The sequence below is a fragment of the Danio aesculapii genome, chromosome 5 (genome assembly GCF_903798145.1).
Source record: "Danio aesculapii chromosome 5, fDanAes4.1, whole genome shotgun sequence".
Lineage (NCBI taxonomy): Eukaryota > Metazoa > Chordata > Actinopteri > Cypriniformes > Danionidae > Danio > Danio aesculapii.
Genome location: NC_079439.1, coordinates 68,807,299 through 68,829,456, shown reverse-complemented (window position 1 = coordinate 68,829,456; position 22,158 = coordinate 68,807,299). Strand labels below are relative to the sequence as shown.

The window sequence follows — 22,158 nt, the reverse complement described above, 5'->3', positions numbered from 1 at the left end:
ATATATATATATATTAGGGGTGGGCGATATGACCTAAAATTAATATCACAGTATTTTTCATCTTTTGAACGGTGACGGTATAATATCATGGTATTACTTTCAATAGCAAAATAATATACATCTCAAGGAAGAACGGACAAAAGAAAGTCTCACTTCTATCGCTCTTTTGGTTTGTCTATCAAAGTTTTGGTTTGGTCATTGTAAATGCTCAGTCTCGTTATGAGCTGATCTTCATTTCTCTGTGTTGGTGGAATAAAGCAGGCGAGCCAGCCGCACCAATTTATAAGCAGACAGAGCAGGATTCTCGCGATGACCACCAGCGCAATTCCGCTCTTTGTTATGAGCCGTAGTTTCAATGTAAACTTAGTAAAGGTGAGTTTCTTTGGCGATGATGTCTACAGTGTTAGATTTTATATTTAGCGGACATTTGCGCTGAACACGCGGTGAATGCAACGCATCAAGATTCGGGCACCTTCTCCGAAAACACTTGATTGATCTCAGCTGGTGGATCAACATTTACCTCATGTCATGATCGCTGTCATCTGCGCCATTATTATTATTATAACTTTAGGTGAGGTTTGCAAACCTGTGCACTTTTCACTCTTCAGCCGTTTGCATTTCCTGCAGTAACAAAAGCTCCCTGTTCATTATATTCAGACACACAAATGCTCCCAAATATATTATGAGGGCGCATAGATTAAATTTCGGGCGCTCATGCGACCAAAATGGTTGCAATTTCGAGCCCTGTAGTATAAGGACATGTATTCAGACCACAACTGAACGTTTGAAGAAAATTGAATGCCTTATTATTTAGAATTAGCTATTATTGATGTAAATGCAGCCGTTCAATGCGCATAATTGATTTATTACGGTATTGACGGAATTAGAAAATCCATGTCGTGGCGCAATGTCACACCGGTGATGACTATGACACCGGTGTACCGCCCACCCCTAATATATATATACATATACATATAAATGTATGTATGTATGTATATATATATATATATATATATATATATATATATATATATATATATATATATATATATATATATATATATATATATATATGAAACTTGCACCACACAGCAAAAATGTTTTTTTTTTTTTGGTCTTGTTCCTACACTGACCTTTAAAACATCCTGTAATTTTTTTTTACTCAGTGCTTGGCTTGTCGCAATAATCAGTATATCGACTTACTGTGTAATGCTCATTTGTAAGTCGCTTTGGATAAAAGCGTCTGCTAAATGACTAAATGTAAATGTAATGCTTGGAGATGACCTCAATTATTTTAGCCATTGGTATATATATTTACAAATTCACAAATAACGTTTAAGCCATTTGACGATGAGGTTTTTGATCTACCTCACTGGTGTCAAAGCTTATAATTGGACATTTACCTAGTAGGACATTTAATAGTTTATATAATACAACCCAGGCTCATTCTGAAAACGTCCCAAGAGGTAAGATTTTTGCAGTGGTGCGAATCCACCAGAGGCCGCTGTTTAAGCATTTTGAGGTCTCAAATTTCTCTCGCGAGTGCCATTCGTGCCTACTGTTCTCACGTAAACCCACCAGAGGCCGCTGTCGACTGACTGACTGACTGACCCACCCTCTTCCTTCCCTAAACCCAACCGACAGTGTTTTCAAAAGCAATCCAGAAAACGAAAAGCCCCTTGCCTAATTTTTACCACGTTTTCAGATTTTACCACATTCTCACCCTGTTATTTACTTATTTATTTAGTTTTGTTTTTTGGCTTCTGTTTTTGTTTTACCAACAACTCTGCTCTGCGTCTCAAGTCCGCCGATGGAGCTGACTGGGTAAAAGCTTATACAAAAAATACACATTTAATACACTAATTTTACTTTTTAGATAAGATTGCAAAGATTATTGTTCATTTGATGCCAAGCCTTTATTTGTCATTTATAAGGCATTTATAAAGCATAAATAGTCCTCACTTTAGATTAGGTCACAAAACTGCATGAAGTTGACTTAATAAAGCATTTATTAACATACATAGTAACCATTACCTGAATAATAAGATATATAAACGTTGATTTCAATAGTTTATAATCATTTACTAACTCATTCTGAATGATCTTAAAAACCTCCAACTACTCTTGAATACAACTGGTTTGTAAATAATGCAATACTTTTTTAGCAATGAAAAATAAATCATTAACAAAGTATGAAAGTACGATTATTAAGCACATTATAAACGTGGTAATAAGTCAATAATACAGCATTTGTAGCTGCAGTTATAAACTGCTTACTAAGGTTTATTTATGTAGAGTTAATGCTTAACAAATAATGAATTTATTAGATGCTACGCTTAATAAATGATTCATAGTTTGTAGTTATTATAAAGTGTTACCGCATTTTCTTGACAAGTAAAAAAATATTGACTTAAAAATATAATATAAAGAAATTAATATAATTTAATACAATTTTTCCCCTTTTAAAACAAGTAAAATACATTTCCAGTGGGGTAAATAAAATAATCAATTCTTTATTTGAAAGAAAATTATTTTACTCACCTCATTTCGCCCTCATATGAATTTAGTTTTCTTTTTTAAATATTTTCCAAATGATGCTTAACAATTTTTCACAGAATTTCCGATAATATTTTTTCTTCTGGAAAAAGTCTGATTTGTTTCATTTCAGCTAAGATAAAGGCAGTTTTTTTTTTTAATTGAAACCATTTTAAGGTCAATATTATAAGCCCTCTTAAGTATTGTTTTTGACTGTCTACAGCAGTGTTTCCCAACCCTGTTCCTGAAGGCACACCAACAGTACACATTTTCAATGTCTCCCTAATCAAACACACCTGAATCACCTAATTAGAACATCAGAAGAGACTCCAAAACCTGAAGTTAATTAGGGGGGTAAGGGAGACATCCAAAATATGTACTGTTGGTGTGCCTCCAGGAAAAGGGTTGGGAAACACTGGTCTACAGAACAAACCGCTGTTATACAATGAATTACCTAATTAACCTAACTTTACCCTAATTAACCTAGTTGAGCCTTAAAATGTTACTTTAAGCTGAATAATAACTAGTAAATATTACGTACTGTCATCATCGCAATGATAAAAGAAATCTAATCAGAAATGAGTTATTAAATCTATTGTTTAGAAATGTGTTGAAAAAAAATCAGCATCCCGTTAAACAGAAATTGGGAAAAAAATATATCGGGAGGCTAATAATTCTGACTTCATCTGTATTTCTGAAAAAAAAAAATGCTTGTCTGTAAAATTCCTCCTTAATTTAACAATTTTGAGATATTTGGGCTAAAAATAAGACACAAACTTTAGGTAAGTAAAGCATTTCTCTCAAAACTTCCATATGGCTCACAATCATATGCGTCTATGAATATATATTCTCCTAATAAGTGGCATTTGATTGAAGACTAATACCCACCAAGCCAATTAGCAGTAATTTGCACAAAAGCATCAGAAATGGGACGGTTAATAAGCGGTGACTCAGAAGTGCCATTTACCTTTTGCGATAGTCAGAAGCAAAAATGTCAATGAACAAAACAAAGCAAAACCACACAAAAATAAAAATCCATCACTGTAGTGTTCGCAAAGTAAGGTCAAATAAACGAACAAATCCAAAGCAGCAGGTCTGCGTAATGACAACTATATTATAACAGCACTAATTTGACGGCAAAACAAGAAGAAGAGCTTCAGACAAAGCAGGAACATGCATAACTTTATGATTAGATGGCAATAGGCCATAAACGCGCAATTTAAGCTTCTCTCCGGAAGACTTTCTTGGCACTTTGCCTAAGGAGCGCGGGGTCGTTTCAGGTCAGGCCTGGCGTGTTGTTGTAAAGGAAGTGCAGAGCGTTCGACTCGCTGTATTTCACTTCCTTGTTTTTCACGTGCCGGAATCACATTTGAGAAATCAGACCCAGAAGATTCAGAGGGTTGAAGAGCATGTCCATAAAAACATTTGCAGCTTTTGGTGTAAATCAACAAACACATTTTGGGCATCTAAAATGCACACCGAGTCGCCTGCTCGCTCACCTGGGATCAGTCTGAACAGGTCAGGATGTTTAACATGGGTTTGTTGTTTTTTCGACACATTTGTTTACCGCGCTATCTGTGTGCTTTAGAAACGGATGATGATATTCTTGTTTTTGTTGGATTCTGGCTTTCTGTGGTTTGCATGTGAATAGTTTTAATGCATGAAATGAAAATACTGAGAAAATGATCCTTATGGTTGGAAATGAAGTGCATGTTGTCAGATACAAAATGAAATTTTAATATATTTACAGTGCTGTGATCCTTACTTAATATTCAAATGATCTTTGGCATGGCAGAAATGTTAATCTTGACACATACAATGTATTTTTGCGTATTGCATTATTAGACAGGGACACATAAATATGTCAACATGTTCTTGTTTTAAAGGTCTGTTTTTATAGGAATTTGCCTTCCTATGCTTTGCATTTGAATTGTTTTAATACAAAGAAATTCAAATACAGTGAAATATGGCACGAAAATCTAATTTAAAGTTGTATAAATGTTCATTAAAAATTAGGTTTTTATATATTTACAGAAGTTTACAAAATATTCCCATAGACCTTAATATTTATTCAATATTCTATGGAGTTAGTCTAGGGCCACATACTTGCAACATAAAAAGTTTTGCAAATAAAAAATTAATTATTGAGTAAAAAATTTTTAAAATAATGCAAATTTCTAAAAAATCGCAACGGGAAAATGAAGTTTATAAATAGAAAAAAGTTTGTTACAAAAAATAAATAAATAAAAGGTAAAAAATCATGGCGCCCATGACGCAGGTCAAATGAAAATGAAAACTGCAATAGATTTAAGGCAATGCTGAAAAAAATAATAATACACACACACATATATATATATATTGTGTATACATGTATATAAATATGTAAATGTATATTTTTCCAGCATTGCCTTTACCCCTTAAGTCAATTGCAGTTTTCATTTTCATTTGACCTGCGTCATGGGCGCCATGATTTTATATATATATATATATATATATATATATATATATATATATATATATATATATACATATATATATATATATGTGTATGTATATATGTGTATGTATATATGCATATATATATATATATATATATATATATATATATATATATATATATATATATATATATATATATATATATATATATATATATATATAAATGAATGTATGTATATATAAAAAATCATGGCGCCCATGACGCAGGTCAAATGAAAATGAAAACTGCAATTGACTTAAGGGGTAAAGGCAATGCTGGAAAAATATACGTATACATATTTATATACATATATACACAATATATATATATATATATATATATATATATATATATATATATATATATATATATATGAATGTATGTATGTATGTATGTATGTAAACAAACAGTATGTTATATATTTATTTATTTATTTTTTTTTTAAATGCTAATATTTTAGTTTTTTTGGCGCTGCTTGATTTTTATTTACAGTTCTTTTATTTTTGTTTGCAAAATTTCTTTTTATTTCTCAAAACTTAATTTTCCCTTTTTGCGGTGCCCACAATGTATTTTTGGATATTGCATCATTAGACAGGGCCACATATAAATATGATACTGATACTGAGAAAATAATCTTTATTTGGAAATGAAGTGCACGACGTTGATTAAAATGAGTTTTATTAAATAAATGAAGTATGAAATTTGCAAAACATCCTCATGGAGCATGATCTTTACTTAATATTCAAATCAATTTTGTCATAAAAGAAAAAATGGTTAATTTTTTACTCAGACAATGTATTTTTGCATATTGCATTATTAGATAAGGCCACATATAAATATGTCAACATGTTCTTGTTCTTGTTTTAAAGGTCTGTTTTTGTAGGAATCCGGATTCATATGATTAGCATTTGAATTGTTTTAATTGATAGAAAGGAAAATACTGTGAACTATGGAACAAAATCTAATTTAAATGAGATAAATGCTCATTAAAAATGAAGTTTTGATGTATTTACAGTAGGAAATGAACAAAATATTCCAGTGGAATGTAATATTTACTTAATTTTCAAATAATTTTTGGCATAAAAGAAAAAATTGTTAATTTTGATGGCTACAATGTATTTTTGGATATTGCATTATTAGACAGGGTTACATAAATATGTCAACATGTTCTTGTTCTTAGTTTAAAGGTCTGTTTTTGTTGGAATTTAGCTTCCTGTGCTTTGCATTTGAATGGTTTTAATACAAAAAATTTAAATACAGCGAAAATTATCTTTATAGGTATTTAATTTACAAAACATCCTCATGGAGCATGATCTTTACTTAATATTCAAACGAATGTTGTCTGAATGTTTTTTAAATATATATAACGAATGTTTTACCCATGCAATGTGTTTTTGGCCATTGCATCTTAAGACAAGCTTACATATAAAAATGTCAGTGTGCTCTTGTTCTTGTTTTGAAGGTCCGTTTTTGTAGGAATTCGGCTTCCTATGCTTTGCATTTAAATGGTTTTAATACATCAAATGAAAATACTGAGAAAATGATCCGTATAGTTGGAAATGAAGCGCACACTGTTAATTAAAATCTAAGTTTTTTAAATTAAATGAAGTAGGACTTTTACAATTATCCTCATGAAGCATGATCTTTACTTAATATTCAAATCAATTTTGTATAAAAGAAAAAAAATGGTTAATTTTTACTCATACGATGTGTTTTTGGCCATTGCATCTTAAGACAGGCTAATACTGTATATAAATACGTCAATGTGTTCTTGTTCTTGGTATAAGGGTCTGTTTTTGAGGGAATCTGGCTTCCTATGCTTTGCATTTGATTTTTTTTTATTACAAAAAAAGGAAAATACTGTGAAAATCTAATTTAAAGTTGTATAAATGTTCATTAAAAAGGAAGTTTTGATAAATTTACTGAAGGAAATTTACTAAATATTCTCATGAAACGTAATATTTGCTCAATATTAAATAATTTTGGCATGAATGAAAAAATCATTAATTTAGACTTATATAATGCATTTTTGGATATCGCATCATTAGACAGGGCCACATATAAATATGTCAACATGTTCTCGTTTTAAAGGTCTGTTTTTGTAGAAATTTGGCTTCCTATGCTTTGCATTTGAATTGTTTTAATACAAAATTGTCTATAAAACGAAGACTATGCAGTATTATTTTACATTTAATTATTCGACTGCTGTACAGTGCTCAGCATAATTGAGTATACAGCCCATTTTGAAAATGAATATTTTGATCAATTTCTCAGTGAATGTAGTCAATATTTTGGTGCATTTATATAGAACTGATTTATTAAACTGATTTATTTATTAAAATTATATTTTAGTTACCAGAAAATTTTAGAAATTGAAAGATAGTACAATTAAATTCAAGCAAAATATTGCAAAAAATAAATTACAACCCACAAAATTTCAACAATTTAAAATTTTTTTTTGCTTCTCTTGATTTTTCCTTTTTTTTTTTTTTTGTATTTAATATTTTTCTATATCATGAATTTGGGTGTGTTCGTTTTTGTTATCATTGTTTCGTTATCGTAAGTTATTTTGTTAGATAAGCTCCAGATTTGGCTCCAGTACTGACTACTCTAATGTATATGCACAAATATAATATTTCATAGCTTCCTATTAAAAATATGAATTTAAAAGAGAGATTTGTGAGGGGTGTGCTTATATATGCTAAGCACTGTATACCTGAATACTGTTCGACTCCTCGGAAAACAATCAAATCCTTGTATATTTTACTTTATTGAATCCGTCTATGCTTATAGGTTGTTTCTTATATTTTATGCATATGCACTCTCCCTAAAATCATCCCAATCAATCTAAAATGATCATTTTTTCCCCAATAGTTATTAACTTATCTAGTTAAAGTATATAAATGCATCACAGAATAAAAAAATATAACATATGTATGTATTAGCATTTGAATTGTTTTAATTCATAGAGAGGAAAATACTGTGAACTATGGAACAAAATCTAATTTAAATTAGATAAATGTTCATTAAAAATGAAGTTTTGATATATTTACAGTAGGAAATAAACAAAATATTCCAGTGGAATGTAATATTTACTTAATATTCAAATCATTTTTGGCATAAAAGAAAAAATCGTTAATTTTGATGCCTACAATGTATTTTTGGATATTGCATTATTAGACAGGGTTACATAAATATGTCAACATGTTCTTGTTCTTGTTTTAAAGGTCTGTTTTTGTAGGAATCCGGATTCATATGATTAGCCTTTCAATTGTTTTAATTGATAGAAAGGAAAATACTGTGAACTATGGAACAAAATCTAATTTAAATTAGATAAATGCTTATTAAAAATGAAGTTTTGATATATTTGCAGTAGAAAATGAACAAAATATTCCAGTGGAATGTAATATTTACTTAATATTCTAATAATTTTTGGCATAAAAGAAAAAATTGTTAATTTTGATGGCTACAATGTAATTTTGGATATTGCATTATTAGACAGGGTTACATAAATATGTCAACATGTTCTTGTTCTTAGTTTAAAGGTCTGTTTTTGTTGGAATTTAGCTTCCTGTGCTTTGCATTTGAATGGTTTTAATACAAAAAATTTAAATACAGCGAAAATTATCTTTATAGGTATTTAATTTACAAAACATCCTCATGGAGCATGATCTTTACTTAATATTCAAACGAATGTTGTCCGAATGTTTTTTAAATATATATAACGAATGTTTTACCCATACCATGTGTTTTTGGCCATTGCATCTTAAGACAAGCTTACATATAAAAATGTCAGTGTGCTCTTGTTCTTGTTTTGAAGGTCCGTTTTTGTAGGAATTCGGCTTCCTATGCTTTGCATTTAAATGGTTTTAATACATCAAATGAAAATACTGAGAAAATGATCCGTATAGTTGGAAATGAAGCGCACACTGTTAATTAAAATCTAAGTTTTTTAAATTAAATGAAGTAGGACTTTTACAATTATCCTCATGAAGCATGATCTTTACTTAATATTCAAATCAATTTTGTATAAAAGAAAAAAAATGGTTAATTTTTACTCATACGATGTGTTTTTGGCCATTGCATCTTAAGACAGGCTAATACTGTATATAAATACGTCAATGTGTTCTTGTTCTTGGTATAAGGGTCTGTTTTTGAGGGAATCTGGCTTCCTATGCTTTGCATTTGATTTTTTTTTATTACAAAAAAAGGAAAATACTGTGAAAATCTAATTTAAAGTTGTATAAATGTTCATTAAAAAGGAAGTTTTGATAAATTTACTGAAGGAAATTTACTAAATATTCTCATGAAACGTAATATTTGCTCAATATTAAATAATTTTGGCATGAATGAAAAAATCATTAATTTAGACTTATATAATGCATTTTTGGATATCGCATCATTAGACAGGGCCACATATAAATATGTCAACATGTTCTCGTTTTAAAGGTCTGTTTTTGTAGAAATTTGGCTTCCTATGCTTTGCATTTGAATTGTTTTAATACAAAATTGTCTATAAAACGAAGACTATGCAGTATTATTTTACATTTAATTATTCGACTGCTGTACAGTGCTCAGCATAATTGAGTATACAGCCCATTTTGAAAATGAATATTTTGATCAATTTCTCAGTGAATGTAGTCAATATTTTGGTGCATTTATATAGAACTGATTTATTAAACTGATTTATTTATTAAAATTATATTTTAGTTACCAGAAAATTTTAGAAATTGAAAGATAGTACAATTAAATTCAAGCAAAATATTGCAAAAAATAAATTACAACCCACAAAATTTCAACAATTTAAAATTTTTTTTTGCTTCTCTTGATTTTTCCTTTTTTTTTTTTTTTGTATTTAATATTTTTCTATATCATGAATTTGGGTGTGTTCGTTTTTGTTATCATTGTTTCGTTATCGTAAGTTATTTTGTTAGATAAGCTCCAGATTTGGCTCCAGTACTGACTACTCTAATGTATATGCACAAATATAATATTTCATAGCTTCCTATTAAAAATATGAATTTAAAAGAGAGATTTGTGAGGGGTGTGCTTATATATGCTAAGCACTGTATACCTGAATACTGTTCGACTCCTCGGAAAACAATCAAATCCTTGTATATTTTACTTTATTGAATCCGTCTATGCTTATAGGTTGTTTCTTATATTTTATGCATATGCACTCTCCCTAAAATCATCCCAATCAATCTAAAATGATCATTTTTTCCCCAATAGTTATTAACTTATCTAGTTAAAGTATATAAATGCATCACAGAATAAAAAAATATAACATATGTATGTATTAGCATTTGAATTGTTTTAATTCATAGAGAGGAAAATACTGTGAACTATGGAACAAAATCTAATTTAAATTAGATAAATGTTCATTAAAAATGAAGTTTTGATATATTTACAGTAGGAAATAAACAAAATATTCCAGTGGAATGTAATATTTACTTAATATTCAAATCATTTTTGGCATAAAAGAAAAAATCGTTAATTTTGATGCCTACAATGTATTTTTGGATATTGCATTATTAGACAGGGTTACATAAATATGTCAACATGTTCTTGTTCTTAGTTTAAAGGTCTGTTTTTGTTGGAATTTTTCCCAATAGTTATTAACTTATGTAGTTAAAGTATATAAATGTATCACAGAATAATAAAATATTGCAATGTTAGATTTTTCCAATATCGTGCAGCCCTAATTCAAACGATTTTTGGCATTAAAAATAATTAATTTTGACCCGTACACTGTGTTTTTGACTACTGTCAAACAAATATCCATGCAAAATAAGAAATGGCCAAATATAAATCTGTCAATGTGTTCTTATTTTGCAGGAATCTGTCTTCTTAAGCATTTGAATGCTTTTAATACTTTGGAGCTCTGTAAAAAAAGCAAGACTTTTTTCCTCGTAGACAATCACAAACTGTTTTAATTATTATTCTTTCTCCCCCTCTCCATTAATGTGCGTCCTGTACTCAATTTGTGCGTTTGTTCCACGTTAAAAGGCTTCCCAAAAGCAGTTGCTCTACATTTAGCGAAGCCTCCTATTCAAGCCCAAATCAGCGCTAGCTAAATAAATGAATAAATAAATAAATAAAAGGCAGATGAATGCCGTCAGGAGGATGGCACATATTTTGCCATCACATTTGGTGACCGCTCGAACACTGGGTTGTTTTAGCTTGCTGAGGAATGTTTGCGCAAAACCCAAAAGGACAAAAAAAAAGGAAAAGACAAAAGCGATATTTTATTCATTAGGACTGTCTGTGTTTGTGTATTCTCATGCATTCTGGTCTGCATTTATATGCTAACATAATTTACTCCTCTAACCTAAGGCAGAGTGTACCATCACCTCGACAGACCTCAACTGTGTGTGTGTGTGTGTGTGTGCAGTCAGTGTTACTAATATCTCGTGATGAATGTGTGTATATGCACGTGTGTGTTGATTTCAGATTCACCAAGAAGCCAAAAAAACTCTCTCTGGCTATTGCATGGGCTATAAATCTTTCTTGTTTTCGTCTGAACAGTAAATATAATAAATAATATCACACAAAGCAATATTTCTTAATGTATGTTGTTATTGTTTCGCGCAAATGGCACTTTATTTTAACTACTGATGTGATTTTTTTAAATGTAAAGAGTCCTGTCAAACTGTCAGAGTAAACATAATTAAATGCTGAGACTGATTGAGCATTTAGTTATTCTTAAAATATCTTATATAAAAATACACTCACCGGCCACTTTATTAGGTACGCCTGTCCAACTGCTTGTTAACGCTAATTACTAATCAGCCAATAATATGTCAGCAACTCAATGCATTTAGGCATTTAGACATGGTCAAGAGGATCTGCTGCAATTCAAACCGAGCATCAGAATGGGGAAGAAAGGTGATTTAAGTGACTTTGAACGTGACATGGTTGTTGGTGTCAGACGGGCTGATCTGAGTATTTCAGAAATAGCTGATCTACTGGGATTTTGACGCACAACCATCTCTAGGGTTTACAGAGAATGGTCTGAAAAAGAGAAAATATCCTGTGAGCGCCAGTTCTGTGGGCTCAAATGCCTTGTTGATGCCAGAGGTCAGAGGAGAATGGCCAGACTGGTTCGAGCTAAGGCAACAGTAACTGAACCACTCGTTACAACCGAGGTCTGCAGAAGAGCATCTGTGAACACACAACAAGTCCAACCTTGAGGCGGGTGGGCTACAGCAGCAGAAGACCACACTGGGTGCCACTCCTGTCAGCTAAGAACAGGAAACTGAGGCTACAATTCACACAGGCTCACCAAAATTGCACAATAGAAGATTGGAAAAACTTTGCCTGGTCTGATGAGTCTCAATTTCTGCTGCAACATTCGGATGCTAGAGTCAGAATTTGGCGTCAACAACATGAAAGCATGGATCCATCCTGCCTTGTATCAACGATTCAGGCTGGTGGTGGTGGTGTAATGGTGTGGGGGATATTTTCTTGGCACACTTTGAGCCCATAAGTACCAATTGAGCATCGTATCAACGCCGCAGCCTACCTGAGTATTGCTGCTGAACATGCCTTCTGATGGCTACTTCAAGCCATGTCAAAAAGCGCGAAAAAACCTCAGACTGGCTTCTTGAACATGACAATTAGCTGACTGTACTCAAATGGCCTCCACAGTCACCATATCTCAATCCAATAGAGCACCTTTGGGATGTGGTGGAACGGGAGATTGGCATCATAGATGTGCAACTGACAAATCTGCAGCAACTGTGTGATGCTATCATGTCAATGTGGAGCAAAATCTGTGAGGAATATTTCCAGTATCTTGTTGAATCTCTGCCACGAAGGATTAAGGCAGTTCTGAAGGCAAAAGGGGGTCCAACCTGGTACTGGTAAGGTGTACCTAATATAGTGGCCAGTGAGTGTATGTTTGCTGTTTGTTCAAACTACTTATTTAAAATGAGCTAAAACAACACAATTCTAGAGGTTTTGTTGGCACAACTTAATTGTTTTATGTTCAATCCACTTAAATTAGTAAAAAAAAATGTATCGATTGTGTGGAACTCAGCATTTTTTTTACAGTGTTGTGTTTTCTTGACTGGTTTTTAATTGCAAGCAAGTCGAGTTTTGCAAGGTTGTTTGTGACGTAGGAATTATAATTCAGGGATCGGTTAAACAATAGTTTATGAAATGAAAGAAAAAAGGTGCCTTTAGGGATACAACTTCAGATTATTTTTGAAAAGCGCATATTAGTATGTTATAAAAGTATTATGGATAAATAAAAAGGTCTCTTGCTTCAGTGAAAAGAAGGGTGTAGTACTAATTAACAGTATGAATGCTTAAAGGACGAAGGATGAATGGACTGAAAATGTGTAGATGGTTTGCTGCTTGGTTTCAGGTGTTTGCATCAGCCGTGTCATACGAGAAGTGTTTGACCTATATGTTTTTTCACAGCCATATATGCTTATAATAAGATGATCCGTGTTGTTTTTCCTCTTCTAATTTAAAGGGAATGATTTATTACAGATTATATTGTCTAATAATTCCAAATAAAGAAGAATTTCCACATATTTATGTGTATTTTAAGGGGAGCGTGCACTCGAGCTCCACACGTTTATGCAAAGTCTGATTATCCATGTAGACCAAATTTGCTTACTGACCTAGTAATAGTGCAGAATCATTTTTTAATCCTAATATTTATTGCGTATATGGACATACTGTAAACCCAGTGCTTATTTTATTGATGAAAATGGTTTTACATAAATATATAGTTTCAGCATTGATATCGAATGAGGGTAAGGTTGGTAAGGGACAGGTAAGGTTGAGTTTATATTATAATTCAGTAATTTGGATGTGTTTTTGAGGCCTGTGACTATGGAATGATTTTAAAACCAATCAGGCAAAGTAATTGTCAACACAAGCTTATTGTGAAAACGTACCCCCGTATACATTTCAGGAGAGCGCATATTATGTAGCCAGAGCTACGTGTGGCTGCATTTCGTCTTTTTATTTTTCATCTTTCAAAACTATTTCTAAATTCAGTTCTAATTTCCAGCAAATTAATAAATGAACAATAATAACGAAGTGTGTTCAAAAACCTGAGTTATATCCAAATACACATGCTATGCCACATATGGTCTAAAACCAGACAGGTGGGCAAATCTAAGCTTGTTTTTAATAAAACAAATATAAATATGCATATAATAAATAATACTGCTAATAATAATAGCATTATACAAAAGCAAATTGTCATGAATGAACTGAAAAAGCGTCCCGAGATGAAGAAGGCGTGAAAGTATGGTTTTTATATTTATTTAGGCTAGAAAATAATATGTTTTGTAATATTTAAATCCTTTATATTTATATCCTATATATATCCTTATTATATCCTATATATATCCTTAATATTTTAATGCTTTTTCATATGTTAAGATATTTGCGTATTGCTCTACATCTTGTGTGTATTAAGCAGTGTGTAAGCGAGGCGCACAACTAACGTGCTCTGCGCTAGACAATAGACTGGCTTTGTTCTGGTCTATAGAACAGACTATTATAGTTTCTCAAAATAACAACGCACCAGTAATGCGCCTCAACACGCCTCCTTTTTTAGATCAGAACGCCTATGGGCGCACATATGAGCGCAAATGCATTTACTATTTAAACATGGTGCAAAACGTCAAAACGGCTCTTGCGCCAAGCTGAAACTAGCAAACAACAATTGCATCGCGCCTTGCTCCACATTGCGCCGGGTGTATGATAGGGTCTTTAATATCTGAAAAAGCATACACAGTGCCCTCTGGTGGATTTGCGAAAACTATAACTGCAAAACAACGTACCTTCTAGGATGTATTTCGCAATCTCCAGAAATGTGTATAGGGGTACATATCAATAATGAACCTGAGTTGGTAATTGTGACATTTTTTACTATAATAGCAATTTATTTTATTGATTTATTTGTACTTTTTTTGCCGTTCCTAAATAATGTTTGACTCTGAAAATGATAAAGCACTGTTTACTTCAATTGTATCTTTTACTTTACTGTATTTATCTATGCTTGTAGATTGTTTATTATATTTTATGCAGATAAGCACTCCTCTACATAATCATCCCAACTGATCTAAAGTAATCAATATTTTCCCAATAGAGATAGTCAAGTCAATGTGCTGAAATTGACAGGTTTGCTGCTGCTAGTAATGTAACTGAATGCAAGTTTTTTTTCAATCCGCTCATCTAATGAACAGCGCAACGTAGCGGATTATAACAAAAATGAATGGTGGTTATTTTTGATCATTTTGACTTCATTTTAGTCTTGTTTCATCAACAATAATGCACTGTTCATTCATTAGATGAGTGGATCAGAGCAGAACTGTCAGGGTTGTGTATTTGTGTCAAGCTATAGGCAATGAACATTTTTCGCCCTTATTTTCGTTGAAGAAATGAACACTGCATGAATTATTTAGAGTATTTACTTATTGACAGCAAGTTAGATTGGCACATAATACACCTGTTGTATACATAACACTTACTAATAATGCTGTAACATATTGAAAAACAGGAAATCTATAGCTATGTTTCCATACACCTATTTTTATGCACATTTTGGAGTATAAAAAATGGAAATTTGGAAAAAGCGTACAATGGAAATCCATTTTTACTGAATAAATTCCAGCTTGCGCATGTCATGTGATTTTGTTTTAACAGATCATGTGATAACAAAAATAAGCATGATGGTATTAATGGACAGTGGACTGACTACATTGCAAAACATCTGACATGTTGTTTTGGTCATTCTAAAATTCTTCAGCCAAAGTCTGTCATCAAAGTGGTTCAGTATTATTATTATTATTATTATTATTATTATTATTATTATTATTATTATTATTATTATTATTATTGCTACCTCCAGAACTGTCTTGAGCTTCTGCGCTCCCAAAAGCATCTCACGCCTCCAATAGCCACTGCACATTCATTGTGTTTTGTTTTTGGCTTCATCTTCTGAGTCGCAATACTTATTATTATATCAGAAATAAGTCCCATAATGGCCTCTCCTACTACATAAAAATCCAATTTTATTTTTGATATCTGGTGCCAGTTTATCAGGAAGTGACGATTTTGTTCTCTTTCACTCATTGGATTTAAACGATGCTTTATTCGCAAATGTTATATGCGATATTCCAGTTTTGCGCACACGCGGTGTGTGAGCAGCGGTGTGTGAGCAGCGGTGTGTGAGCAGCGGTGTGTGAGCAGCGGTGTGTGAGCAGCGGTGTGCTCACGCTTTCCAGGCCCACCTAGTTAAAAGAATGCCGCAAGTGCACCGTGAGTCACGTGACAATAACTGGACCAATTAGCTAAAAATACCAAACAATTTTGTAATATAGTTGATTAAAAGACAGAGGTTCAGCAGCCTTTGACTATATTTGTTTTCTTTAAAATGTAAATACTTAAGGCTGATTTATACTTCTGCGTCAAGTGATCGGCGTGACCCACAGCACCTGTTTTGCACGTAGCTGTGCATTTATACTTCTGCATGCTCTTTATGTTGCTCTGCAATAACACTTCTGAAACGCTAGCTGGTAGTAGGTTTTATGTTACTCTGTGTCGAGTTTCTTCGCGGGTGTTTTTTGATTTTTAATGCTACAAGTAGCTAAAACTCGCCCATTCAGAGGCGAGAACCGGCGGACGTGCGACAAGTTTAATCATGAGGTAAACACAAAACAAAAGTTTTCATCTGGAGACTCGACACTTGTAGACACTCACTCCATCGGGCTCACGGCTCTCAGCACCGCCTACACACTTGTCACCACTACCAAGCCGACCAATCACAGAGCTTGCGTCATTGTGATGTGTAGTTAAATTTTTTGAGAGGTGCACGACAGCGTCTGCGTAAGCCACGGCAAGGGCTATGTGACCAAGCGAAGGCTGCGCTGGAGCATACGCGTGTGCTTGACGCAGAAGTATAAATTAGCATTTAGCTAATATGCAGCTTAGATTTACATTAGACAAATATGATTATTTAAAATATATTATTATTGTTATATATTTATTTATTCATTGTTCTGGTATTTATTTTTAGTGTAAAATTATTAGTTATGTTTAAATGCCCAAACCTTTTTTTTTTACGTATTTTTAAGTGCAAAGAGAAATAGTTTTTTTATTATTATTAGGTTTACTGTTAGGTGCGGTATTATTTGGTTACTGAGCCACAATAAATAACACATTAAAATATAAAGTGTTAGATTTAAATTAGAAATATAAAGTATAAAATATATAACTTTTCTTGTGATTTTCTAAACTAGTCATGTTTTGAAATTAATGAAGTTAGAACAATCATGATAATCGTGAAAGCGGGATTATTCCTCAGATCAAATCAAAATCTTGATTAATTGAACATTTTAACTCGATTACGATTAATAAACAATTCTTTCATTTATTTGTTTTATTTTTTGCCCTCATAGTTCATGGACGAGTTTTGTACAGTAAATATGCTCACATATTACAAGTGAGATTTTTTTAAATAAGGGTTGTTGATTTTAAAATAATTGAAGGAAACGACTATCTACCAGCAATGATTATTTATTGAATATCAATGCTGAACAACTGAAATAAAAACACACATTACCTAAAACCAGCAGTCACTTTTTTCCTATAATTAAGGGAAAATAAATAACTTGCACTTTCGGAAACAAAATAAATAATAAAAAAAATATTTTCATATTAAAAGTATAAAATAAGCAGCATCTCTTCTAAATTAAATAACTCTTGCAGATCTTGTAAATAATAATTTAATCAGTGCCTTTCTTGCATATTCTGCAAGCAAATATTTAATGTAAATAATAATTTTAACAATAGAAAATAAGCTTTCTCAAGGCATATGTGGTGCAGCTTCCAATCAACGAACAGACAGGTCATGTGACTCCACAAGCGGGAAGGTAATGTAAAAATTTGATCGATTATAAGTTCTGAATGTCGATTACTTAATGATTAATCGCCCAGCTTTATCCTCAGACTATAATCATACCAAAATCTAAAATCGTTGCATCCCTAGTGCAAATAAGCAGTACTTTTCAGGGAGAAACATACATTTTGGAGTATCCAAAGGTTGCACGTCTGCACTAAGGACATTTTGTGATTTCGACCTTGCCTAAAACCTACAAGCGAGAGAAAGTATGTCACACAGTATAGTGATTCATTGCATCTGAATAATAACTCCCGTCCATAACTGATGCCAAAACCCAGACAAGACAGATACTGTCAGCTTTGATTCTTGCCATTCTCTTGTCATTTTTTTTTTTTTAATAGGCCTCTGACACACGTGTGATGCAGATTATTAGCACCTATAAACAAACATTACAGACACGGAGACATCAAAAAAGCAGTCGGTATTTCAAAAAGAAAAGCAGGTCAGCGTACCATTCAGCAGCATTAATATATTTATGTGGGTTTTATACAAATATAGTTTGGTCGCGTTCTAAATAAATCCCCAGCACCACCTCTCTCTCGCTCTTATTGTTTCTGCTGTGTGCCATTAAAGACCAGGCTCAGAGGCAAAGGACAATGTGTGAATGCCGAGCATTGTAAGTCACATTTGCATATTTGAGATTTATATTATTCAGATGCTTGACATCCTTTCCCAGAAACACCCCACACCTCCCTCCTTCGCTCTGCCCGACTCCCCACCCTCACCTTTTTCTTGCCTTGCCTCTCTCCGTCTTTGTTTTCCCCCCATCCCACCCCCCCATTCTTGATAAAAATGATTTCCAGTCACCGCACGGCATGCTTTATGAGATGGCCGCCTCATTAAAAAGCGTCTCTGATTAACCTGAATATCGCCTGCTTTTCTCACTTTTTTTTTTTCTCCCGCTGTCCGTCATCTGCGTTATTATTCTTTTCTTTTTAGTGGTCTTTGTCCGTCTGAGCGTCTGCTGACCTCTAGGGATGTATTGACAGTTATTGAGTGACTGACGTGTAAGACAGAAAACACACACACACACACACACACACACAGAAAATCATTTGGGTTTTTTTCAGTCGTAATAAAACTCAGAGATTCCCTTCTAAGATTAGAGATTTTTTGGGAGAGGGAAAACAAGGGCGGTGAAGAAGAAAGGGGGGGGGGGTGCTTATGTGGAGTTTTTTTTTTTTCCGGAAAAAGGGGGTGGGGAGGGATCTAATTAATTTTGAAGGATCATCGGCCCCTTTCGTCCAAGGCAGAGAAAGAGGCTGGGCGGGAGACGGAGGGGTGAGCGAGTGGGTGGAGCGAGTCTGAGCCAGGCAGAATGAGTGAGACAGGCGGAGGCAAGGGGAGGGGAGGGGGGTACAGACAGACCCCTGGACTGATTAGGATTCTGGGCAGGTAGCAGGCGGCTGCTGTGCACCCACTGTGGGCCAGGCAGAGAGGAGGGGAACGGCTGCCCACCCGCCTGTGTGTATGTGTGTGTGTGTGTGTGTGGGGTGATCTTTGGGAGCAATTCCTGACGTTCGGGATCCTTGCACTTTTGTTATCTAATTTCACCACTGATCACTACCACGGCTTGGGATATTTTCGGGGAGAAACTCTGGGTTTATGAAATTGTCACCGCACAGTATGGTGGGTTCTGAAAGGCCCGTTCATTTTACATCCCAAAAAATATGTCATTTTATTATTATTTTTTAAAATATATTTCTATCCATGATTAATGTGTGGAGATTTCCTAGGAAACTGAGTACCTAAAGGGATTGTTCATCATTTACTGACCGTTGACTTTTTTCATTCTCTTCAATACAAAAGAAGATATTTTGAAAAATGCTGAAAACTGGGAACCATTGACTTCAATAGTGTTTGACTTTCATGCCATGGATGTCGGTTACCAGTTTTCAACATTCTTCAAAATATCTTATTTTGTGCTCACTGCACAGTATAGCACAACAGTGGGTTCTGAAAGGCTGGTTCATTTTACATCGCAAAAAGAGTGTCATTTTTGTTTTTAATTATATTTCTATCCATGATTAATTTCCTAGGAAACTATGTGCTTAAAGGGATCATTCACCCAAAAATGACATTTCTGTCATCATTTACTGACATTTGACTTTTTTCGTTTTGTTCAACACAAAAAAGATATTCTGAAGAATGCTGGAAACCGTACACCATTGACTTCAATAGTATTTGTTTTACCCGCTGTTAATACCATTACTTCTATCCATGATTATACATTCATTTATTTTATTTTCGGCTTAGTCCCTTTATTAATCCAGGGTCGCCACAGCGGAATGAACCACCAACTTATCCAGCACATGTTTTACGCAGCAGATGCCTTTCCAGCTGCAACCCATCTCTGGGAAACACCCATACACACTCACTCACACTCATACACTACGGACAATTTAGCCTACCCAATTCACTTGAACCGCATGTCTTTGTACTAAACCGGGGGACCCGGAGGTAACCCACGGGAAGGCAGGGAGAACATGCAAACTCCACACAGAAATGCCAACTGACCCAGCCGAACCAGCGACCTTCTTGCTGTGAGGCGACAGCACTACCTGCTGCGCCACTGCGTCACCTCTATCCATGATTAATTTACGTATAGATTTAAAGCTTTGTGATTTTCCAGGAAACTGCATGCTTAAAGGGATCGTTCACCCAAAAATGACGTTTCTGTCATCATTCACTCACCTTTGACTTTTTTCGTTCTGTTGAACACTGAAGAAGATATTTTGAAGAATGCTGGAAACCGGTAGCCATTGACTTCAATAGTATTTGACTTTCCTGCAATGGATGTAAAACAGTTTTCTACATTCTTCAAAATATCTTATTTTGTACTCACTGCACAGTATAGCACAACAGTGGGTTCTGAAAGGCCCGTTCATCTTACATCGCAAAAAAAGTGTCATTTTTAAAAATATATATTTCTATCCATGATTAATTTGTGGAGCTTTCCTAGGAAACTGCATGCTTAAAGTGATAGTTCACCCAAAAATGACATTTCTGTCATCATTCTGTTCAACCCAAAACAAGATATTTTGAAGAATGCTGGAAACCGGCACCCACTGACTTCCATAGTATTTCTTTTACCTACTTTGGATGCCATTACTTCTATCTGTGCTTAATTTGCGGAGATTTTAACCTTTCTGATTTCCTAGGAAACTACATGCTTGAAGGGATAGTTCACCCAAAAAATGACATGTCTGTCATCATTTACTGACCTTTGACTTTTTTTTCTGTGCAACAAAAAAAAAGATATTTTGAAGAATGCTTGAATCCGGTAACCATTGACTTCAATAGTATTTGACTTTCCTGCCATGGATGCCGATGGTTACCAGTTTTCAACATTCTTATTTTGTACTCACTACATAGTATAGCACAATAGTGGGTTCTGAAAGGCCCGATCATTTTACATTGCAAAAAAAGTGTCATTTTTAAAAATATATATTTCTATCCATGATTAATTTAGAGAGATTTCCTAGGAAACCGCACGCTTAAAGAGCTTAAAGCATGCTTTTCTCGTTTTGTTCAACAACATAAAAAAGATATGTTGAAGAGTGCTGGAAACCGGTAACCATTGTCTTCAATAGTATTTGACTTTCCTGTCATGGATGTCGATGGTTACCAGTTACCAACATTTTTCAAAATATCTTATTTTGTGCTCACAAAAGTGGGTTCTGAAAGACCTGTTCATCTTACATCGCAAAAAAAAAGTGTAATTTTAGTTTCTTTGAAATACACTTCTATCCATGCTTAATTTGTGGAGATATTAAGCTTTCTGATTAAGCTTTTTGAAACTGCGTGCTTAAAGGGATCGTTCACCCAAAAAAAATAATAATTCTACGATCATTTACTCACCTTTGACTTTTTTCATTCTGTTCAACCCAAAAGAAGATATTTTGAAGAATGCTGGAAACCTGTAACCCTTGACTTTCATAGTGTTCGTGTTACAGACTATAGATGTCAATCCTTTACAACATTCTTCAAAATATCTTCTTTTATGTTCAAGAGAACAAAACTAACTCAAGCTTGTTTGGAACAAGTCGTAGGAGAGGAAATGATGACATAATTCAATTATATTTTTGGGTGAACTGTCTCTTTAAGTCATTCACAAATTGCATGTTTGCATCATATCCATAAATAAAGAAAATGAAGGTCAGACTGCATGCAGTGGAAGTTATTTTTAACAGCTTCACCTCAAACTGAAAAG

The 22,158-nt window shown here is 33.4% G+C and overlaps 1 protein-coding gene across 2 annotated transcripts in view; it reads left to right on the top strand.

The window, feature by feature from the left end:
• zbtb20 (zinc finger and BTB domain containing 20) overlaps positions 1 to 22,158 on the top strand; it is a 136,479-nt gene that overhangs the window by 32,381 nt on the left and 81,940 nt on the right. Inside the window, exon 1 of one of the 2 annotated variants that reach the window (XM_056458790.1) lies at positions 3,367 to 4,053. The exons of the other annotated variant lie outside the window; for it this stretch is intronic. The gene's annotated coding sequence lies outside the window, so the exon portion shown is untranslated. Of the gene's footprint in view, positions 1 to 3,366; positions 4,054 to 22,158 lie in introns of those variants that run through there. 2 annotated transcript variants of the gene reach the window in all.